We start from the raw sequence: 18,811 nt of genomic DNA on the forward strand, positions 1-18,811 counted from the left end.
ACGCTGGTAGCTTAGAGTTAAGAACCTAGTGTAAACCTTTTCATAACACTGTTGTGGAACGCATGAAGAGGCTTGAGAAAGTGGAAGGGGATGAAGACAGCCACCTCTCAGAAAGCTTGGGTCTCCTTGCTGTGAAACAACTTTGAAATGCCTAACTAGGTTGTATGTGAGAGCTACTTGATCAGCGGAAAAAGTTCGGTGAAAGCATAATTTAGGTATGGAAATGAAGATTTGTAATTTGCATGGTTACAATAGGGCACATTATAACATTTGATTTTACTACAAAATACTTTGATGAACCACACATGACTAGGAATGATTATACCACCATGAAGTATTGTAAGGATAAAAAGGATCAGTGAATCATAGTGCAGCTGGTGGTGTAGAGTTGCCTGGTTTCATAGTTCCTGTTAATCAGAGGTTGATGGCTAAGGAGAAGTATCCTGAGTACTGTTTTTTACGTACATATGTGCTTTAGCAGCATTTAAATTATTTAAATGGATTTAATTATACAGTCTGTTCCCTAATTGAACTCGCTGGTACAATGATACCTTGCAGTACCTATGTCAGGAAGTCCAGAAGAGAACAAAACTGATTTCCTTGCAGAATCTATCTGCTCTGGAAGATGCTTACTTTCAAATGCAGAGATTTACGGATGCTGGGGTGCTTTAATGAAGTTAAACTGCTGTAACAATCACAATAAACACAAATGGAAGTGCTTTTCTGTATTTACTGAGCTCTGTCACCTGTACTTGGACAAGCTCCCCCCTACCTACCAACTTTTAACCACAGATTTTCATATCTTTTTCTTCTTCAGTGGCTGCTTTGTGGCATCTAGTCACTTCAGACTTGCTGTCTTTCAGGTCCAAGGACTTCTGTGTTGTTTGTTCAGCAGACCAAGTTCAAATAATGTTGCTGAACTGCAGGGTGCAGTTTAGCATTGTATGTAATGCAGTGTAGCTGAGAGTTGCTACTGAACAGAGTTGTTCCCTCCCTGCCCTCACCTGCACACTTTTACTGTATCATTTCGGTTCGATCTAGTGATCTCTGGCTAAACAGTGAGCCTGTTCACTGCAATAATCCAAAGGAAAACTAACAACAACATTTAATAACCTTTTGACCGAACCATCTCAACTAATGTGTGGATAGTCCATGGACCTAACCTGAGAGGAGGATGAAATGCATGACCGTACTTTTTAGAGATAATGCTGTCATAACTGTGGAGTAAGAACAAAATAAAACTGTCTACAAAAGTATTTCACCACTGTGACTTGTGGAGGTGTTACTCATTCACATCCAAGCTGCAGTCAATATTACTGAGGTGAAGAAGTTAACGCCAGGTGTTTGATATGTGTGAATTACAAGTGAGACCCTTCAGAGGGGTGAGATGTTTTTACCATTTCTATATCTGTACCTCACCTTCCTGTTTATTAAGAACCCATTATGAGTTATTTCCTGGAGTCTAGCTGTGACAGTCACTGTAGCTTGAGAAAAAACCCCAACATATTATCCACAAGGAAGAGGCACTGTGCAAGGGACCCACAGCCAGAGCTGATCTTCAAGTTATGTGTTAGATCACACTGAAGTATTTTTTTCCAGTCTTTAAAAAAAACCCAACATGCTTATTGTAAGAACAGCCACAGAGGGAAATATATTTCTGTATCCTATATGGAGACCAGTTTAGAGATGACAAAAAGTGGAGGATTACTCCTAGATTCCAGCTATCAGTAACTCTGACCTGGAGTTATACATGGACCACTGGTTTTAATAGCTGCTGAAGGACTTGCTCTCTATGAATGTGCATTGTCTGTGTTGGAAGCCTTTGCTCTCTGTGACATTTGGTGGCAACAAGATTTGTGTTTTACTTATGTGTGCTGTTTACTTCAGTGCATTTTTTCCACATTTGCATTGGGTGCCCTCTTCTGCTGTGACGATCAGTGACTGGTTTTCTTCATTCACTTCTTGTGTACCAGTCCTGAATTTATAGATGGTTTAGCTGTCCTTTTTCAGAACTCAAAAGTACTTAATCTCCCCTTGTGTGGGATTCACTTCCCATCTCTTTCTTGTTCTTACCACCTTTCTCTGTGCCTTTTAAGTTCTACAGTGCCTGTTTGAAACACTGAGTGAAAGAGAGGGGTGGTGCCACAACTGCCTGCAGTACTCAAAGTTTATATGCTTGAGTTTGTTCTGTGGCATAATAATGTTTTGGGTTTTATTCTTTCCTTAATCAGTTGTAACATTTTGTTTGCCTACTGAATATCTGCTGAGCCCTGAGCTGATGTTTTCAGAGAGCTGTCCACAGTGACTGCAAGAATTCTTCCCTGAGCAACAGCTAATTTGTATACATTACCGTGTATGCGTAGTTATGGTTATTTTTTCCTATTTATGTTTCTTTGCACTTACTGGTGTTAAATTTCATCTGCCGTTTTACCAACCAGCCACTCGGTGTCATGAGATTCACCTGCAGCATTTTGTACATATGACTATTCTGAGTAATTCTGTACAGACTGCACACTTTTCTGCTTATACATCCATGTCAGTTCTGGACACATTCCTTATTGCTTGTCTCTGCTGGTGTGGCAGAAGAGTTCATGTCTAGCAAGAAAACAGCAGCTGCATGTTCTGTTTTGTGGCAAGAAAATTTAGTGGAACTTTACGGAAAAGTCTTGCTGAAAAAGATTCTGACAATGTGATAATATACACATGTAAACAAGTGAACAGAGAATGAGGTTGTTGCTAGAAGTCATGGGTAGTTATGGCTCAGTTCACTGCTGTGTGAGAACTCTAGCGACATCAGCAATGGCAATTGCTGTCCTGAAGGTTGACCAACATCTTCAACACTTTGAGTGTATTTTAGTCACTGTCAGCTGACCTGAGTAGGTTTATCTGTTCTGGAATATTCTGAATCACTCTTTAGGTTCTGTTAACTTTATTGAACAGACCTCCATTGACAGACGGTGGAGGTACAAACGCCACCTTGTAGGCAGACATGTACATCACAGAGACCTTTAGGACCTGAGGGACATCTGTGCTTTATGAAGCATCACTCTAACCATAAGCTGTAGTGTTTTGACTGTAATTCTGTTACATTTGTGTTTGGAGCAAATCTTAGGAAGTTAAACATTCAGCTTTATTTCAAGGGGAGTGTATTGCCTCTCATGAGGTGAAATACTTTGGTTTTGTTTTAGTGGGAAAGAGGGTTAAGGCAATATTGATTCAATACTAACAAACTAAGAATGGCAAGTTCAGCTGGTGAACTGAAAAAATCAGTTATTTGCACATCCCTGGTGAGATGCTAACACACTTAAAGGCTAAGTACTAGAACACTGGGAAGATTTTTTCTTCTTGTTTATATTTCCAGTTTTCCTGATTTTTATGGAATGCTAGTAACCTACAAATGTAACAAGTTGAAGGCAAAAAAAAAAAAAGTAATTGTAAAAATTGTGGTTCTGATATATGGAAAACTGTTTTTGCATTGGTCGCTTTATTTTTTTATTAAAAGATCCAAGGCTGTAGTGACAGGAAGATAATTCTTTTCTTAACAGAGCACATTAGGACCATGACAGAAACATCATGTCGCTGAAAGTCTGTCTATTCTAGAGAGGGACAGGTAGTGAAGTATTTAACCGATCTTTATATAGCTGGACAATGCCAAATACACAGCTTCTTTAGGAAGTCCAAAATGGAAAAAGTTGGAGCTTCCATACCTGAACTTTTAATCTGAAAGAGTCTGTCTTGTGGTTTTGTACCATTTTCTGCTCATCAGCATTCAGCAACACTGCAGGATAGAGGAAAAATACAGAAGCATAAGAAAAAGATAAAAGGAGACTGGGAGCTGAAAAAAGATAAATGACTTTGCCGTCAGTGCAGTATAATGAAAATCAAATCAGTGCTTGGCAATGCACAATTGCCTGGTATGGCTAACCCCAGACAGTGTTTTAAGTAAAATGCATGCCTTTTGTATTTTGTTCTTGTATTCATATAAAGATAAATTACTTTTTTGTTAGTTGATTGCAGGGAAAATAGATGTCCTGATTTTGTAAAGTCATAAGGATGAGTGTGACATGTGTTTAGTGTTTGTTTGGTTATTGGCTTTGCCAATAATGGAGTTTTGTTGTCAAGGTAAGGCCTGTTACAACCCCTTTTTGTTTTGTTTGACCTGGGTATAAAAAGAATTTACAAGCAGGATACAGTCACCCTAAAAGCGTAAAACAATTATTTGTCTGATACCTGGGGGTTAACAAGCTACTAGGCTCTATGTTAGTGTGCTCTCTATTGCTCACAATCTTTGCTGGCCTGGCAGGCATTGCCTGGGGAGGAAAGAATGTCCTGTGTGTGTGGCTGCTTTCAATAGACCCTCAGCGTTGCTGAGCTGCCACGTATCACCAGCTCTGATAATACTGATGGCTGGAGATGATGGTTCCCAGTGGGGCCAGCTAACTTCTGCATGGTTTGGTACCATTGTATTGGTATTTTCTTCTTGAATCCCTGAGCTAGCAATGATGTTGTCTCGATAATATTAACCTTTGCAACTTTCATATTTTTTTTCTGTCTGCAGACTTTCTCATAGCCCTTCTTCATGAGTTACACAGCTAGGCAATACTAGAGCTGGATGTTGGCATGTGGGTAGCTGAACCCCTGGGTGGTGAAAGCAGAGTTACCAGAGAGGATTATAGGCTGTAGTGCTAGTATTTACATGACCAAGTTACACTGTCATTGAAAGTAGTATAAAAAATAATTTTAGCAAACTTATCAATTTCTTTTTATCAAAATAAATAATAAAAGTACCTTTTCTGTGTTATTTTCAAATAATATTAATGTTTCAAATTATTATGCATTGGCACAGTGCTGCACTGTTTGTGGGAAATGCACAATGGGAACATAATTCATTTTAGAATGTGCCTACACTGGCATCAAGACACAAAAAGGAATCCACAATAACTTTGAAAGACTTTTGCAAACTTGCATTTTGTTCCCGATTGGATCTGACAATGTATTTTTAATGAATGTAGTCTGGAACATCTGCAAACTGTTTGCAAGCTGGAATTTTCTTTTCGAATAGCTGACTGTGGAATCACAAACTCTGTAATCATGAATGCTGTGTTTCCACATTACCTATTTGCAATATAATATAATAATAGCAATAATGAAATCCCGTCCCTCCCAGTTAAAATTCAATATTCTGGATAGCATTTCATACCAGTATAATGTGTTATTGGCTGTTTGTCATGGCTCACAGATGACTGCAAATGGCCTCCAAACACCTTGTACAGCTGAAAATACACTTGTTTTCTGGGTTGTTCCTTTCCAGCTTCTTCATTTTAGTAAGTGAATCCCAGAATCCACCAGCGTACAGGAAACTTGTGAACCAGAGCTCTTCTTTCTTTCCAGGTTAGATTACAATGTATAAACCTGTTGGGAGCCCTATTTTTGTGTCCACAGAATGAACTCGGGTTGCTTCTAACTCTCTCATCATGGGAATTAAATGAGACAGAATTGTTCTCAGGTTCATATTGTTCCATGCATTCCTGTACTTGATAAATATTTGATTGTTGTGGATTTTAAGGCCTTGACTACATCCATATGAATGCAGTGCAGTGTACAGCTAGGAGAGCTACTGGTATATAAACTAGCAGGGATAGGTAACATAGCCGCTAAGGTCAGGTGTAGACACACCACTAATTTAAATGGAGATACTGTATAGTTGTGATCATGCTGTGTAATGTGGGAGTAAATGCACCGCAGATCAACTCTTCAAACATTGCAGCATTCAGTGTAGACAAACCCTTAATCTTGTATTTACTTTCTTGGCTCAGTTTTTCTTTTTTTAAGCTGCAGGACCAAAAGGGGATGAAGCTATCAGATCTTTTCCTTGCTGTGCTTACTACTGGCTTGCTTATGTGATCGACCTGGTAACTTGGTCTATTTCTATTCTTGAGCCCCCAGTGACCTAGGATTTGGAGTTTGTTCCAAAATACCCTCTCTTTTTAGCATGTGATGAAGAGGCTTCAGCTTTCATGAGCTCAAAGGCCACCACCTATTAAACTGTTCCCTCCTCCCCCCCCCCCCCCCCCCCCTCAGTACTACCATACCGGTTTCAGAATGCCTGTTGCTTGAGTCTGAAAACCCCTTGCCCATCTCAGCAGTAATGACAAAGTAAAAATCAGCATTTAAAGAAGAGTAATTTCTCAGGGTCTTCCATGAAAGTGCTTTGCAGAGTGTGCAAGTGCACCGGTGAAATTTGGGTCAGAGAAGATCAATGAAGTGTCCTTTGCTGCAGCTTAAGGGTCTGTGGTGTGGTGTTGAAATGATGGAGAAGAATGTGGAGAACGATGGCTGTTAGCTGACTTACAGCTATTGCACAGCTCATACTTGACCCCATTCCTGCGTTGGCATAAAATGAATGAAGCACATCTGTCCTTTTTAGGGAGAGAGTAATCCTCAGTGGAGTACAGTGCAAGTACAGCATGGTGATCCCTTAATGGACACTGATTTAGCTGCCTCTGGAATAGAGTGAGATAGCAATGTCAGCAGAGTGTTGTGTCCCAGGTCATTTACTGTGCTGCAAGTCAAGGCTTATTAGCTTAGACACAGCTCTTCCTCTGCTGTACACGTGTCTCTGAGCGATGCTGGATTGTAACACACAGCGATGCCAGTGTGCCTGCTAGCTCTTCTGTGCCATGCTCTGCTGCCTAGGGGAGCTTTCTCCTCACAGGCACAGTCCAGGCTTCTCCTGAGGTTGCATATGTCTCTATGCGCCCTCTCCTCTAAAAGTTTACCATTTTTTTGAGACTGAGCTCACCATCTACAAGGCTGCCCTGATCTTGTGGTTAGTTTGATGGGGGGGGGTTGTGAGTAATGAAGCCTTTTCATCTTATTGGAAAGAAAAACAGAAATGAAATACTCTTTAATTGTTTAACATAACCTGTGACTACTAACCTTGTTAATTTTTTTTTAATGAGCAAGCAGGGCAATGATCGAATGCAGCTGCAAATGTCACAAGATCTGTTTGGATCTGTAAGTGTAATGCACGGAGGCACTTGGGAACAGCAGCTGTCTGGGTAGTGTTTGGGAGTCCATGAAGTACAGCAGCTGGAGGCTGTCTCTCAAAGGCTTAATCCTCTGGGGTGCTGATGATGAGATTGACTCCTCAAATGAAAGGCCAAAGCTTAAAATGTTTGCTAGTTCAAGGAGCAGTCAATCAGCACCGTGAACATGCGGTCCAGCAGCAATGCTTCTCCCGGGGATTTCTTTCTTGTTCCCTCATCGCTTCCCCCCCACCCCTTTTTTCTCTGCCTAATAGGAAATGAGACAGCTTTGAAGATCCTCATGAGAAAAGTGTAGTAGGTATTTTAGAGGTGGTAGCCACAAGTTGCTTGAGAGCTTTAGGCGAAACTGGCAGCAGAATATTAGGCAGTGATACTTATACAAATGTTTTTCTTAAAAGCTTCTAGTAGCAGTTTCCTTTACTTCATAGGCTGATCTGAAGACTCTCAACTTGTTATTAGTTTATACTTTCATAGCCTAGCTCCTTCAGTCCCCTCTGTTTTTAATAATCTTCCTGCATCCCCATGATGTTAGTGACTGTTTGCCTCCTACAGAAGTCAAATTTTCAAGCGCAGGGATCCCACTCCTCACTGATACTTTCTTGGAGATAATTAGAGTACACAAACTGTGGGACAGCGTGAGACCATTTATCCTTCTCTTCCATGGTCCTGCCAATGACAGAGTCAAGCACCAGAAACTTGGGGAAAAAGCATACTTGAGGTCCTATTCTGATATGCCAAACCCTAAAGAAAGCTTCCGTGCAAAGTCACTGCTTGATCCTTTCCAGTGTTCGTATCCCATGGAAGCTTCCAAAAGATTTTGCATTTGTTCATCAGTTACTTACTAAAGTGCACAAGGGCACTTGCTGCCCACACACTGTTGATATTGCCTCTAGTAATTGTTCTTAATGTTTGCTAATCTGCAGATGCGTCAGTTGCAGACACAGTTTATGCTGTGGGTACAGGTACCATGAGAGCAAATAAAGCCTGCCTTTTTAAAGGTTTACTTTGCACTGTGAAGTCAGGGTATGCCTCATGAGAGGGAGTGCTATCTTAGGCGCTTAAAGTGTTAAAAAGAGAGAGACTAATGAAGCTGTTAAATTGATGTGAATGTCAGCTGGAAGCTAAGCAGGGGAATAGCTTTCTTCATCAACTAGGAAAAAAGAAGGAAGGTCTGTTCAAATAACGGTCATCTGCTCCACTGTCAGCAAAGGAACATATCTGCACAGTCTGTTTTATTGTGCTAGGAACTGAAGAAATGATTGTGGTAAAAATGCCTTTGTCTTCCTATTTCCCTAATTGGCAGGCTGTTTAAGACATTGTGTGAGTTTTAGTTTTTCGTGCGAGTTCAGTATTGCCTGCAGTATGATCGCCATGCTTGCAGCATCTAGAAGTTTGGAAACCAGGTCTCAGAAATATTTCCTTTCTTTCCATCTTCCCATAATCCATCAGACCATGTTGTTGCTTTGTGCTAGTTAGCTTCCTGGGGAAGGAATTATCTTGACTTTTTTATAAGGGAGGGTTTTAATCCTGTTTCTTCTTGATATGATCCTATTCTAAACAAACTATTTTAATTTAGTGCTAACCAGCATACGTGTATGAATGAAGAGGTTAGCTTTCACCAAATCGTTATTTTGGAAAACCTGTGTGATAGTCATCTAGACCTAGTTTAATCTCAGATGGTTAGCTGACTGGCTAGCTGTCCAGATGTAAACCAGATGTGTTGTTTGAACTGTGGCTGATCAGAAAGTGTTAGTAAATTGGCCTTTTCCGTAGGCACGCAGAGACTATCACCGATTAACTCGCATCTTCCTAATAGGAAATATGTCTTGAGTAGTGAAAGTTTTAAGATGAGGAATGTAATGTGAATGATAAAATGTGCAAAAATAATTTTTTATAATCATAAACACCTGAACATTTCATATATTGAAAGGGATTAGATTAATAACCTTGCAGTTAAACATTACATAGTTTTTTATTTTAATTTAAACAATTCACATGCCATATTAATGTGTTCTGTAGATTAAACCCAGCATGCCTCAGAGTATTATTCATCACATTTGTCTAAGTTTGTTATATCAGAATACTTGAATTTTGCAACTTTTTCTGTCTTAAGGTGCAAAAACCCCTCTGTTTGCCAGTTCTGATTCTTCGTGTACATGTGATCTGCCACTTCTCATCTGTGTCTCTGCTGGTTAGGCGGTTAATCACTTTGATCCCTGGTTGTGGCCTTGATCTTTCTAAGATGGGAGTCCTGAGATAGGAATAATGTTCTAATTGATTCAAACCTTCTATTTTGCTTTCTGTATTTATAACTCAATTTGCCTTTGGAATTTTTTTTTCTCCCTCTTCTAATTTGTGTGTTTTACACTGAGATTGGTGTGCTCAGAAGGGATCTGGAATCTGTCCAGCCATGGGTTGGAGAAGTTATTGATAGGTAACTACTGCTTTACCTGATTTATTTTCTCTGGCTGAAGTGCTCATTCTGCCCATGGTTTTGTCGGAGGCTAGTTGCGCAAAAGTGTTTGGATACCATTAACACATTTAGCTTTTTTTGCTTCATTTTTATATTGTTCTGTGGATTTGGAAGGTTTATAAAAAACCTTTAAAATATTAGTTGAGAGTCAGAAATGGAGCCTTTAATGAAGCTTTTTTAGTGGGTTTTAAAGTGTGTCCATACAAAAAATTTGATTTCTTGTTTCCCTATTTCGTGGCTTATGGATTTTGCTTTTATTGGTCAAATTGTTTGTCTCTCTGCTCTGACAAGTTTTTAGCCTGCAGGAACTCTCACTGTTAATATGGTTGCTGCTTTTATTGATGCAACCCGTTTTTGTTATGGATTTTATACCAGTCAGAGCACAAAATTTCCCATGTGCATATTTTCCTCCATCCTAAGGGCTAGCTATAGTTTTTCAAAAACTATTGTGGGCTCAGTCTAGCGCAATGCAGACTTGTCTACAAAATGCTGAGTTTCCTCAGTGCCAACAAGTTTTAAAGGGTACTTTAAAATTCAGCACCTTACAGTACTGATCTGTTTACCTTGCAAATAGTTTTTCTGTTAAGTTTACATATAGCTCGCAAGACACTTTCTTGTGTTCCTTTTGCTTATTGCTGCTGTTATAAGCTGTGTATTGAGTAAATGCATTTGAGCTAGGCGATGAGCTGTGCTCCTGCTTTGCTTTTCTTAGGACTATATTTTGTCATCGGTTCTCTTTATTAACCACAGTTTGGGGTTTTTTTTTCTGTTTTTTTTTTTTTTTTTTTTTTTCCCCCCTAATATGAACTGAGATTACTGCAGACATAAAATGAGTAAGGTGAAATGTGTATCTGCCAGACTATGGTTTCCTCTAAGATTGTGCTGAATTTGATGTGAAACATGAAAGTACTGACGTGCGCTTGCAAACATCTTGGTTGGATTGTCATGTACAGTATACCTCCTCCCAGTTTTTTTGTTACACTGTGGACAGCCACATCAGTAGTGGCTATTTTGTAGGGGACCCCTTTGCTGAAATGTCTTACTTTTAAGTGAATTAAAGTAATTACTTTTAAGCGATCGATAAAATAGCCTTTCCCTTTAAACAAAGATACCTACTTTCAGCATGGTATCCACTTGATGAAAGATGTTATTATGTGAATGGGATTGTTACTGTTAGACATGAGTGAACATGGGGAGTTTCAGTTTTCAGAATGCCTTCTGAAGTTGAGCAGTTTCAGAGGTACAGGTCTACAGTTTGACATAGAGTTTAGGTCTGGCTTTTGAAAAACATACTGTGACTGAGGAAACTGAAACCAGGATATTTTATTTTTTTAAAATTTTTAATAGAAAAGATGTTGTTTTCCAGAAAATGTATTTTAGGAATTGTAATTTTATGATTTATGATGAAAAGATGATTTATCAGTTTGGGGCAGTAAGGAAATTCAAGTTCTATTTCCAGCTGTTTTTCAGATTTTCTTTCTGATACTAAGCACAGTTTTCTTCATCCTTCATGTATAAAACGGAGATAACAAGAGTTAATTTTCCCTATGTTTTGCCTGTCTCTCTTCAGACAGAATGATTTGAGAATAAGTCAACTCTCACTCCTATTTATGTATCTGGCTGAGCACAGGGGAACCTCATTGTCAGCCTCTAGACAATGCCAAAATATAAATCAGCAGTTAGAGTGGCTGCAGATTATAATTTCAAATGGAATTACTCTAAGGTAACATCTGTGTGCTTGTGACAGAGCGGTCTCTAGCCAGATGAAATCGGTCATGCTGTAGGGCTGCTGAACATTGTAGGTCACTTGTTAGCACTTTCTTTAAACTTGCATACTTCTATAACTCTGTTTTTTATTAGAGTATAGGTGAAATATTATTTATTAATGATATGCGATGTGAATGCTTTGACTATAAAATAGCCAATGGAAAATACTGTGAATAAGAGAATTCTATTAAATGTCAATCCAATCCCAGTCCAACCAAAGGAAAAGGAAACTATCATTAACCCTTGAAATACATCTGCTGCAGATTTTTCCTGGAGGAAAAAGCCATTCTTACATCATTTTACCACTACTGTTACGATACAGAGTTTTTATGTGTAAAAGGTAAATAATGTAAATCTTTGTGCTCTGTTTCTTAAAGCTATGCTGATTTTTCACCTTCTACAAAGAACTGGAAGGGTCTTTAACCACTGGGAATCTCAACAATTTAGACACTGAATTCCCCATAGTAGTGAAGTTTTTCCTCCTAGGTTGAAGGTCTGTGATAACTCAAATTTATCTGTATACAGTCTATCATGGTCCTCTCATCTCTCCACAAATGTTTTCTCATTCTGTCTCTAGCACTGACCTGATGGGTGACCAAGTGAGGAAGCTGGGCTGCCTGGACACTATCCACCTGGTTGGCCTAGTTGGATAGATCATGTGGCTGACAGCTTGCTGTGAGATGAGATGAACTCTAGCCTGATGTAACGGAAGAGTCAAGGCTGAATGACTGAGTATGTGATGCTGGGATCGTGGCAGTCTTAGGTGGCTGAAATGGCTATGAAACGGTGTCTGTAATTACATTTGCTATACATTAGTTGTTAACATGCTCACTTTCTGTCCCTGAGCCATTTCAACAAGATGATACAGATTTTGAGTGCTCTAAATTAATCTTAATGGCACTGTGGTCAGTGACATAGCCACTATTTTATTTTATGCCAGCTGAACATTGGTTGGATTTATGTGCGAGTGCAGCTCATTAACTTTCCAAAGTATTTTATGATCTCTTCTCAAGTTAGAAATTGTAGCGTATCTTCATGACAGTGTTGCCTCCTGGTGGAATGTATTTTGGTACCTTTGGCTGGAGCTGTCAGCATTTGTTTTTCTTCAGATGAGAAACCGATAAGACAACTAGATGCTTCTCCCATACAGTCATGTTTGTTTAGAAAGGAGATGCAGAAAACTATCCTCCTGCCCCGCCCCCCCCCATCTCCTTCACAACTCTGAAAATACATAGCAATCTCTTTACTTAATATTCCTTATTTCCCCACTGTCAGTTGGAACTGCAGAAGGTTCTTTCACTACTTTCCCCTTCAGGATTGTGCTGTGAGTTTTTTTTTTTATCCAGGAACATCTGCTATGTCTGTTTGAAGCCTCTTTCCCCTTGCACTGCAACAACGTTCAGGCACCTCTATGCTTGCATTTCATTCCCTGAGACTCCCCTCTACCAGTAGAACTCCCTCCATGTCCATTTCTTTCATATAAACTTTATTTGTAGTGGTGACTTCTCTTAATTTGACTGGTTTATTAAACCAGTTAAACCTGTCTTGAATGAGGATGGAAAGATGATATTTGTTTACTTCAAAAAAAGTTCCACCCAATCTCCAGCAAAACTGTTTTCTCAGAAAGTATCAGGTCATTGAACTCTTGACTGTTTCCAGCTTGCTTTAAAAAATACTTCCTAAATTTATTAAATTTTTTTGGTTATAATTACATCCAAAAAATGCTTAGTGCAGTGCTGTGTGTGACTGCTTAGTTCGGAGAAAAGACATCTCCGTGAGCTGTCCCTTTGGTATTCAGTAAGCACATTTCATTACCATACAGTCTCTTTTGGGTTTTGTCCGTGATGAATAATGAATAGGAGATTGAAACAAGGCATTCTTCTGTGATTTGTTCCCATTATCAAGTTTAACTATGTTCACTACAGCAGAATTGATATTTCACTACAGCTACCTCTCTCTTTCTCTCCTTCACTCATCAATGTAAAATTTATTGCATTTGAACGCACAAAACTTGTGAAGTTATGCATGCATGTGAAACAATTCATACCCGTTCTTAGTACAACTTGGCTTGTAGCTTGTTCGCTTATGTAGTGAAGTGTTACTTCTTTTGAATTTATCCCATTTAAAAACTCATTTTAGAGGTAATGCCTTGTTTGCAGAAGGGAGGTTTGTAACCAGGGAGGCTGCAGCCAAGACTGTTGCATCCAGACATCTGTCTGCTGTATTAAATGTGTGATGTGAGCATATATTTATCTATGTAACAATAATAAAAGCAGTACCTGTCCTTAAAATAGTCAGTGAGCAAAATAATGATAAAAGAGATTTCAGATTATCAAGTAAATTGAAGCTTTTAAGTACAGAGGCAATGCATGTGTTTTTTGTTTGAAAGTGTCACTTGCTGCAGAACTATTATGGATCTTGAAGCAAAGAGCATGACTCTTCTCCCCCTTTATAAAATTTTTCTCCCCCTTTATAAAATTTTTAAGTGGCTGCTCTGCTGAAATGTTAGGGTGTTCTGAAACATATAGATGCATGTTTGAGGTTAAACACGTATTTAAAATTAAACATATGCATAAGTGCTTTCTGAACTGAGATTTTTTAGATCATTGTGAGTTCGATCCCAGATGTACCAGCGCTGGGCTGAGCCTGTGGGTACAGTCACACAGAGGGCTGGAGCTAGTTTGGAGGGGCCTCCCAAGGACTGTGCTTTATGTGGAGTCTGCTGCTTTTGAGGAAGGGATTGAAGAACAAGTGTTATTCCCAGGGTGGCATTTCTGACACCAGTTGATGTGCAGAAACGTCTGTAAACATGTTAAACATGTAAAGGGAAACATGTAAAGTAAACATGGTAAAGGGAAAGCCCTACGAGTTGCTTTAAAACACCTGAAAAAGTTAGTTTTAATTCTGCTTGAAGTAGGTGGGTGGGGAAACTTGGTTTTAATTGTGTATTCCTGTGTTGATACAAGGTTACCTAATCCATGCTTCTCTGACAAAACAAAAAGATTTAAAGTTGTCAGACTTTTGCTCAATTTCTGTACCCCCCATTTGCTCCCAATCTGTTCAAACTTAACTGCAGGTAGCAAACTGGACCAAAAAGGCACAAAAGGGGGAGGGAAAATCAGGACAGTAGCAACATGGGTAGATGCCATCCTTGGAACATTTCCACATTTGCTTGGAAAGATGCAGTGCCAAGCTGAAAGAGAGAGATATTCAGGTCTCTTGTGGTCCCACAGGCCTGTGTGATGTGACAGCATACAGGGCTAGGTAAAGGGGCTCTGTGGATGGGGGTACTTTTGGGAGTGGTTTTGTGTAGTCATGTGTGTGGCAATGTACGTCGTATCAGACGGTGCGAACCAAGGGCTGGGCTTACAGATGCATCTTCTCCCCTTGTCTGAAACAAAGGTGGCCTTGTTGTACGTGATGCTGTGGCAGATGCAGAGCAATGATTACGGCTGTGTAAATTCTGTGTCAGGACGTTTTCAAGATGCAGAGAGTTATTTTACTTACAGCACATGGGATATAAACATAAGATAAGTCAGCAGTCCTGTTCCTCATGTTCTGAATTATCTATCAGTGGTCATGAACACAGCACTGCCATTTAAAGGAATATTTTTAAAACTTATTTTTTCTTTTTTTCCTGTGCACTGCCTAACAAAGACTATTTGAGTAGTGTTCTATAAACATGGGCTGTAGATATGGCAAACGCTGTTGGTGAGGGTTGCCTTGACAGAATAGTCTCTAGCCCAGAGGCTGGATCAGTCATGTCTCCTCTGAAAGTCTGATTTAAAGCCCCTGTACATATTAGGAGTCACTCAGTTGAAATCAGCGGGTGTTGTGTTAGGCCGTTAGAGCCCAATGAGCCATCTGCTCTCACAAGCTTTCCTTTCCTAAAACAGAGGTGCCCTTTATTGCCTTGGAGCAGTATTTCTCATCCAGTGAGCTGTGATCCCCCCGGGGCATCAGGGAAGGCAGTGATGGCAATTGGAGTGGTCTTAAAACATGGAAAAGATGGCTAAACATTTAAAGAAAAGATGCCTTGCAGAATGAATACAGACTGTTTTATGGGATTACTATGAGCAGCAAACTTTACTATTGCAATAAATGAAAGAATAAAAATATGTCTTGATACCAAGCAAGGTGATGCTCTGCTAAAAAGATAACACTACTCTAAGGATGAAGTTTGCAAAGGGGATGCATACATAAAATAGAAGGTGGCATAGAGAATCATGTCTTCAAAAGCAGGCTTCAAATGTAGAAGTGCATATTTGATACTAAAGTAAGAGGTGGGCTCTGGTGTATGGCATGCTTCAGGCTTGCAAGCCTCTTACTGTAACATCCTGATTTCTGCCAGGTTGTCAGCTTCCTTAGTTCTCTGGGGAAGCAGGTTGGCAGTCTTGTGGCACATCTAGCAAAGGTTATTAGTGTCTTCCTCTAGTGCCAGAGGGAGAACATTCTGTGGTTCTTTCTGGTCTTCCTTTGTCTTTGGTGAATTCCTGCAGGAAGGAGGTTGGATAACAGTCTTTTTGCAATTAGACATCTGTAAATAATGGATTTTTAATTTTTATGTCCATGGTCAAAATGCTGAATGTATTACATATTCCTCCTACCTGCAAAGCAGAACTGTACAAAGCCTTCAGTTTGACCTGAAATATTTCAAAGAATGTGAAAAAATGACTGCAGATTTTCGTTTACTATTCTTGAACCCTTTCATAATTTTCTTTTTTTTCCACATACTCCAATTTTAATGAAAAAAAAATATGTATTTTTAAAATGTCAAAATAGAACAATTCTACTTCCTGTGAACCTGTCCTGTTTATTATGTGCTGAAATTATCACATGTAGGTGCAAAGGAGTCGGGACCTGCCCCCGAATTTATGTTGACTGAACTTTTTTTTATATTCATAAGTATTATGATAGTGTCATTACTAATATGTTCCTTCATAATATTTTTCTGGTATATATGTCACTTAGACGGACAGGGAGCTACACTGCATCAGGCCAAAACCAATGTGCCGTGAATATACCTGTTATCTAAACCAGTCCTACCTTACTAGTTCCCAAACATGGAAGGTGCTTGGTGCAGGCTGTCAGGTGGCTGCAAGGCTGAATGCCATCTTTGAATTCCCTCCCTACCTCTGCCACCGGAGTTGCTATGCAATATCGAGAGCAAATCACATAAACTGACACAGTCTCATTTAGTCACTAATCGTGTGTTACTAATTTTCTTAATACCCAAACTAAGGCACCTGTGACCAGACTGAAAGCTGTATAAAGTGTTCACCACTGCAATAAGATATAATGGAAGCAGTGCTTTAAATGTGTGCAATAAAACTGTTAAGTATAGTTGACAGAGAGTCTCTCTTTGTTCTGTACTTCCTTACATGAAAATAATAGCATAACCTAACTTTGCAAAGATTGTGAAAAAGAGCTTTGTGAATATTTGCAACGCAGTAGGTGCCATTGCAGTGAGTGATGAATTACACACCTAAGCTAGAAACCTATTTATCTTTTGCAGGAGAACACATACTACTTTTATTTGTATTTAGGTCTGACCCTGCAGAAGATTTTTCTGTTCTTTCTCTTATTTAAATTAATGTAAAATCAAATTCACAGCCTAGTGATCAAACAGCCAGTGGGAAAGTATATAATAATTATGTGTTATTGTTCAGTCCAACATAGTTATAATGTAACACAAGATATCCGCCTTTTGAAATGAAAGCAGTAAACAAACAAACAAAACAATATGCTAAACAAATGTCATGTCTTAATCTTCATTCTGTTTTATTTACTTAAGCTCCTCTTTGGAGCAGTATCTGAAAACTTTTCAGTCTTTGTTACTTAACACTCAGAATTTCAATATAAGCTAAGGAAATAGTGTAATCCCCATTTTATGGATTTGGAGATAAAACATGGTTAAGATAAGCCCATACACATTAAGGGACATTGGTGTGTGAAAGCCTGGGGGCTTCAATTTGAAGCTTATAGGTGACAGCCTTTAGGCTGAGCTCTGGACCAAGCTCCTTGTAGTGTGAATGGCACTTGAGGAGGTGTCATCCAAAACAGCCAGCCAGGTAGGCAGAGCCCTCTGCTAACCAAGAGGGAATTTTCCGAGGCCAGGGGTAGGTCTGCAGCGGTCTCCTTAAGGTTTCTCCATACATTTCATGTTCAGTGGCTGTTGGGGTGAAAGGCAGAAGCAGACCCAGCATCTGAAGATGGTTGGCATGCCTCTGCAATGCCTGTTGCCTCAAAGCCCCTGAGAGGCCTGGGCAAAGGCACCGGTAATTTCTGAGCTGTGTTCCAGCTTAGGGGTGACCTTGGTGTGAGCCATGGAGCCCTGGCAGTTCAGAGCTGTTCTGGGCAGGCAGAGATGCACCCAGGGAAACCTAACAGGCAAAATAAAATTGTATTCAATGTCATGCAGGTGGCAAATGAAAGTTTGCAGCATTGCGGTTTTTGAGCTTTGGTACTCAAGCTCCATCTCAGACACCATTAAATGCCTTTTCTACATTTGCCAAGACACACGTTGTAATGCAGAAAGTCAAACCTTGATTTTTCTTGTATGTACCTATTTTTTTCTTCCCTTCTGTTGTCCTGTTCCTTATTATGGACACATTTGGCCACTGTCAAATTGAATGATTTTTTTGCATACTTGGTTGGCTGATGTTTTTTTTTTTTCCTAATTTGCTGATACAGTCAACTGTGCCAGTAAAGCAATTAGGCAAAATTGTGTATAAAGGTTTAATGATACGAAACAGTGTTCATCACAAATCTAATTGTGATTCTTAACATCCTTCCATAAACTAAAGGTTTTGAGATGTTTGAATTAGGATCTCCGTGGTTGATATCTATTTTGTTAAAAAAATATATTTAGTTTAGTATATAAGGGAACACTTAATGTACATGTCACTGTTAACTTTGGAAGGAAGCAATAAAAAAAACCCCAAAAAAACAACCAGTGACTTGGAGGTATTCAGATAATGAGTTTTATGCTTTCAGGTGGTGATTATGAGAAGTCTGCTTTATTACATGTCTCATTAGGTTACACTGTCACCTGTTTTACATGACAAGAGACAACTACGTGTGGTTGATTGTGCACTGAGTAATACAACAGAACTACAAAAATATAAAGGTGGACATAGTAACAATGAAGAATAATGTGCCTGCATGCTGAAAACAAAGAGATAGTGGGTTAAAACAGAATTGACAGGTACAGTGTGCTGAGGTTTGATATCTATTTTCCACTTGGATAACTGAACTAGTTCAGGAAAAGAGCAGTAAAGCAATATTTGGTGATGCTTTCACTGAAGATGAAAATCCCATTGGCTTTTCTTGGTCCAGAACAGAGCATTCAGAAACATTTCAAAACTGATATTTCTCCTTTATGTTTGCATTGATGTTTTCTGATTTCTGCCCTGCTGCTTTTCATGGAACCCTGACTGGGATTTAATCCGAACACAGAAGGTATTAGCAAGTCAGATATTATTATTAGGACTGACATTTAGTAGAGTCTCATTTGTATCAG

General features: G+C 39.3%; 1 protein-coding gene across 1 annotated transcript in view; it reads left to right on the forward strand.

Annotated features, from left to right (window-relative positions):
- Nucleotides 1–18,811, forward strand: part of TRHDE (thyrotropin releasing hormone degrading enzyme) — a 211,980-nt gene that overhangs the window by 18,807 nt on the left and 174,362 nt on the right. The window lies entirely within an intron of this gene.

This window comes from Falco naumanni, chromosome 5, assembly GCF_017639655.2.
Source record: "Falco naumanni isolate bFalNau1 chromosome 5, bFalNau1.pat, whole genome shotgun sequence".
In the NCBI taxonomy this organism is placed as follows: Eukaryota; Metazoa; Chordata; class Aves; order Falconiformes; family Falconidae; genus Falco; species Falco naumanni.